Source organism: Myotis brandtii, unplaced genomic scaffold (assembly GCF_000412655.1).
Source record: "Myotis brandtii unplaced genomic scaffold, ASM41265v1 scaffold793, whole genome shotgun sequence".
Lineage (NCBI taxonomy): Eukaryota > Metazoa > Chordata > Mammalia > Chiroptera > Vespertilionidae > Myotis > Myotis brandtii.
In genome coordinates this window covers 1,238,832-1,244,550 of record NW_005371193.1, presented here as the reverse complement: position 1 = coordinate 1,244,550, position 5,719 = coordinate 1,238,832, and positions in this window count along the sequence as shown.

Sequence of the window (5,719 nt, the reverse complement as noted above, 5' to 3'; positions counted from 1 at the left end):
GCTGATCGATGTTTCTCTCTCATCGATGTTTCTAACTCTCTATCCCTTCTTCTTCCTCTCTGTAAAAAATCAATAAAATATATATATTTAAAAACTGTAGGAGTTTAGGTAGGATTGCTGCACATAGAAAACTCATTCATTAATTGATCCATTCTCTACTCAAACTGGGCAGACACAAAACTGCAGACTAGTAGTTGGCAGGCTGAATTTGGCTTTGTTGGTTCAACCTTAAATTCTTTTTTATATATATCAAAGATTTCTCACAAAAATTTAAATTTCTAATTTCTCTTGAAAACAATCAGTCAGTTTGACGCAATCTCCACCGGGCCTACAAGGTCATTTCCATGGCCTGCCTAGCCCCTCGGGGCATTTGATTTTACAGCTTCTGATACAGATAAAGCCAATGTGGTCATTATCGGTCTTACAGGTGTCCCTGGTGTTCCCTGGCATTAAAACATTTGCTTTGATTTGCTAATTTAAAAATAATACTATAGAGAATTCATAGGTGAAGGGCAGATGGTATCATAAGATCCAACAAAAAGTTGAGGCTAGCTGTTATATTTTCTGCAAATTGCACAGGCCTGTTTACAATGGTTTTTTCCTCCTGCTCTTCCCTTGCTCAATCAAACACCTACCAGGAGAAACCAAGATAAATGAGCCTCTTGAAAAAAAATCAAAGCCAGGCAACATGAGAGGAGAAGTGGCATGGTAGAGATTGGGGGGGGGCGGGGGGGGAGCGTCTAGTTTAAAGTTGAATATATTAGAAATATTTGAGAAGAAAATATGTAAGTGGGGAATGAGATGACTTCTCTTTCAATAACCACCAATGAGAATTTTATTAAACAACAGGCAACATGTCTAAAGGTTTAGTAATAAATCAGCACCCATAGAAATGCAGCCATCTCTGAGGAAAGCCCAGTATCTTTAATCTCCTAACACAGTAAGTCTTTGGAAGGTGAAGAGATAGTAAATTCTCCGGTAAAATGCTGGCCAGGTGGGGTTAGGGAGAGGAGGACTGTGGTGGATGTATGTTCTCCTCAGTATTTCTTTCTGGGTTTTTTTGTTTGTTGTTGTTTATTTGTTTTTGGTGTTTTTTATTTTTGTTTTTGAGCATTCCTTTCTTTGGAGAACATTACTCTCCCTCTCCCTGTGTCTCTGGAGAGGTGCCAATCCTGGTGTCCCATCATCCCCAACCAAGTGTGGGTGTATGGCCTAAGCCACAATTAGAGTAGTTGGTCCATTTCCAAAGCTACAGTGATTGGTTCAGGGATTGGCTCAAGACCCAAACAGGGCCAATCACACTCTTCCTTAAGATTTGATATGTGAATATTAAGGAAGAGGGGAGCAACCTTCCTTTTAAAAAAAAAATTTTTTTTTAATTGATTTCAGAGAGGGAGAGAGAGAGATAGAAACATCAATGATGAGAGAGTATCATTGATCGGCTGCTTCCTCCACATCCCACACTGGGGATCAAGCCTGCAACCCTGGAATCGAACCATGACCTCCTGGTCTACGCTCAAACACTGAGCCACACCCACTGGGTAGCAACCTTTCTTTAAAACACCTGTGCAAGGATGTAGTTTGTGTCTGTCCACCGCCATTTTTCCTGCCATGTGACAGAGCCTGACTGAGAATGTAACTAATACACAGAGGAACAGAGATCTAAGACATGTAAAGAGAGAAGCAGCCCTGAGACAATCATCTGAGTCTCTGAACCTAAAATACATGTTGAATTGGTCTTCGGACTTCACAGGGATGGAGTCAATACTTCCCCTTTCTCTTTCTGCTAAGATGGGTTACGTTTTCTGACACTTGCCACCAAAAGAAGGCCGAAGAACACATGAATAAAATGGCCCGAAGTCCATCTTGTACAGGGCTGCCAAACTGGCACCGTGGAATTTTATCTGCTTGCTATTCTTGCCTCATCCATCAAATGCCACTCAACCATCTGAAACTAAATACAGAACTGCACTGAGTTGCCTTCTCGAAGCTCAAGGCTCAGTTAGTCATTTAAATAATTTAGTCAGACAGCCTTGTTTAAATGTTTTCTATGAGCCATGTTCCAGGTGCCCCCCTATTGGAGGAGGCAAAGCAAAAAAGTCATTCTCCCTGCCCATAAACGGTGACAGACAAGAGGCCCAGGAAGATGGATGATATTCATAAAAATGGGGAATGAGGACTTGAGTGATCTAGGGAAAACCTAATGCATTCTGCTTCCAGAATATTATGCTTCCAAAATTAGTCCTGAAAACACCTGGGGAGGAGATGAAAGACCCATGTTGGGGATATCACTGTGTAAGTCATCCACACGTGGGTGCTCCCTGAAGCTGACACCAGGAGTGCAGGTAGAATCACCAAACTCCTTCCGATCAAAGATGATTCTTAGATATACTAAATTTCAAATAATGGGTAATTAACAAATACATTTTGAGTTAATGAATGAGTGAACGGAAGCTGGTCTAGGACTCAGTCTTAGGAGATGCTGACAATGAATAAGCTGGAGAAATCAGAGAAGACAAAGAAGATAGCAGACAAAGGGTGCCCCAGAAGACAGAAGAAAGGTAGGCACAGATATTGACTCAGAGAACCTCAAGGCTCTTCAAATCCCCTTGCCCTGAACAAGGGAGTGAGCTTGCCCACAGCCATGGAAGCCAAAGTAGGTTGTCAATATGGTCAAATATAACAGGGAACTAAGATCTGAGATGAGTCCATTGCATTTATTCAGATCTGGAAGGTACATTGTAACTTCAGGGATGTATATTCAAGAGGCCTGAGATTATTATATTAAAAGAGGAAATTTAGCCCTAGCTGGTTTGGCTCAGTAGATAGAGTGTTGGCCCGTGGAGTGAACGGTCCTAGGTTCAATTCCAGTCAAGGCACGTACCATGGTTGCAGGTTCCCCAGCCCTGGTCGAGGTGCGTGCAGGAGGCAACCAATCAATGTGTCTCTCTCACATCGATGTTTCTCTCTGTCTCTCCCTCTCCCTTCCACACTCTCTAAAAATCAATGGAAAAATATCCTCAGATGAGGATTAACAAAACAAAACAAAACAGAAGAAGAAGGAATTAATCTGAAAATGTAGACATTATGCTACAAAGATGTTTACTTATTCAGATCTGGAAGGTACATTGTAACCTTAGGGGTGTATATGCAAGAGGCCTGAATATATTAAAAGAGGGAATTTAACCTGACAATGTAGACATTATGCTACAAAGATGGTTCCACCTAGCACCTCCACAGTGTTGATTCTGGAGGGACCCTTCTCCACTCTTTCCTTTCTTCTTAATCCCTGTCCCTTCACTCCCAGAAGGTGTTACTATGGAATGGTCAGATTCTTAGAGAAAACATTTGGACCTCAGTTTCCTCATCTGTTAAATGGGAATAATAATAGTGTCTACATTAGAGAGTTGATGTGAGGATTGAATGGGATACTTATAGGCCCTGGCCAGGTAACTGGGTAACTCAGTTGGTTAGAGCATCATCCCCATATGCCAAGGTTGTGGGTTCAATCACTAGTCAGGGCATACACAAGAATCAACCAATGAATGCATAAACAATTGGAGCAACAAATTGATGTTCTCTCTCTCTCTCTCTCTCTCTCTTTCTCCCTTTCACTCTCTCTCCCCCCTCTCAAATCAATAAATAAAATATTATAAGTAAATAAATGTGATACTTATAAAGCACCGTATGAATACCTACCACATGCTAAGAGTTCAATAAATGTGGCTGTATTCATCATCACCATCAACATTACATTTTAGCCAACTCAAGCCCTACTGTTACGTGGCCTTCTTAGATCTGTCAAACCCTCGGTGATTTCTCCCTCTTCTAACCTTACGCACGTAGCACTTCCCTGCCCGCCTAACATTAATTGTATGCTATTTTAAACTGTTCTGTTTATGCATATATGCCATTCTGGTGTGCTTGAAGTTACCTGAGAGATTAGGGACAATGTCTTACATTTTTAAAAATATATCTTATTGATTTTTTACAGAGAGGAAGGGAGAGGGATAGAGAGTTAGAAACATTGATGAGAGAGAAACATTGATCAGCTGCCTCCTGCACATCCCCTACTGGGGATATGCCCGCAACCAAGGTACATGCCCTTGACCGGAATCGAACCTGGGACCCTTCAGTCCGCAAGCCGACGCTCTATCCACTGAGCCAAACCGGTTAGGGCTGTCTTACATTTTTAAAATTCTTATAGCACCTACCATGAGCTTATGGTTGGCACTCAATAGGTACTTAAATAAATGATGGTCAGGGGCCAGGATTTTTTTTTTTTTTATAATCTCCAATAATGTCAAAAGCAGTCTGGGCTCTTGGAACTGAAAGAATATTGGTTGAACAGATGCTGAGCAGAAGGCAATACTCAGCCGCCCATTGTGCAGCACACACTGGTAGAATACTAACATTAGAAAGGGGCCGTGTTTTATAGATGAGGAAATTGAAGTCCACATTGATGACACAGATCTAGCCGAACAAAAGTTATGATGGGATTAATTCTCAGGACTCTTTTTATGCTATGTGTTTTAAAACAACCACCAATAAAAAGTTATTTCAGCAAATGTTTATTGAAGGGAGGAAAAAAGTCCCTTAGGTTTTCTGCGGGAGGTGGCGTTTCCTCTTACACTCAGCAATCTTGGTGGTGTGGTAGAGAGAGGTGTGGGAAGCAGCCAAGGGGCCCTATGACTGGGCTGTTGTGTGGCCTGGGTGGATGGGGGAGGGCTGGAATGTTCACTTCTAGGGAAGCTCTTCCAGGCCCAGACAATCTGGGCCAGGTTTTGACACCTGCTTTTGTAAGCACTCTGACAGGTTGGCTCCTCAGTGCTTTCCAGACAGCCCCACTGTCCCAGCTCAGTACCTGGGGGTGAGGGGTGGGGGAGCCCCAGGCCCAGCTCACAGACACTCATGCCAGGGGCCAGGAAAGTTTCCTACCCTCAGAACCTGCTGTCCTTGGGCCATGAGAATAAAATGTTTACAATTAGAACTCATCTCGGGGAGCCTCAGGAAATCTAAGGAAGGCCAGTGCCCTGCCCAGCGAGGCCTCGGACAAGGGCTTCTTTGGTAGCCTGGCCAGGCTCACAGGCTCCCTTTCAGGTTTTATGCCCACATTTCCCTCCCCTCGCCTCCCACTAGTGTTTCTCTATCTCTTAAATACACCTCCCTAATCCTCTCCTTCCTCCTTTTTAAAGCTTGCCCTTCCTTTCAAATACTTCCTCAAATGCCAACTTGTTATTTGTGTGCCCTCCCCTTCAAGAGCCCTCCCCAAGAGCTCTGGCTGAAAGTATACTTTAGACCTCAGGGCCGGACTTTCACTCATACGTTCACTCAACAAATATTTGCTTAACTGTATGTGCAGGGCCGTGGCGATACAATCCTGGACCAGGCTGGCCCAGTTCTTTAAACAATTACAAGGGTGCAAAGAGAATGAAAGGGTGCTATGAGACAGGGAGAGAAACCATCAGAACCAACCTTTGTCTACTTGTCAGAAACCATATTCAAGTCAGCTTGGTGTCCGAGACCTGACCTTACACGGGCACAGGGCAGGTGTCCTTCATAAAGCCTTTCTGGGACTTTATGCTCCTCCCATCAGGCAAAGTTCCCGTGTGGTAGGGGGTCTCCTCAGACCCCACTGTCCAGCCCTAACTCTCCCAGGCCTGTTCTCCATGTTGGGGGTCTCAGGTGGTCATCCATTATCATATACACAGCTTCCACC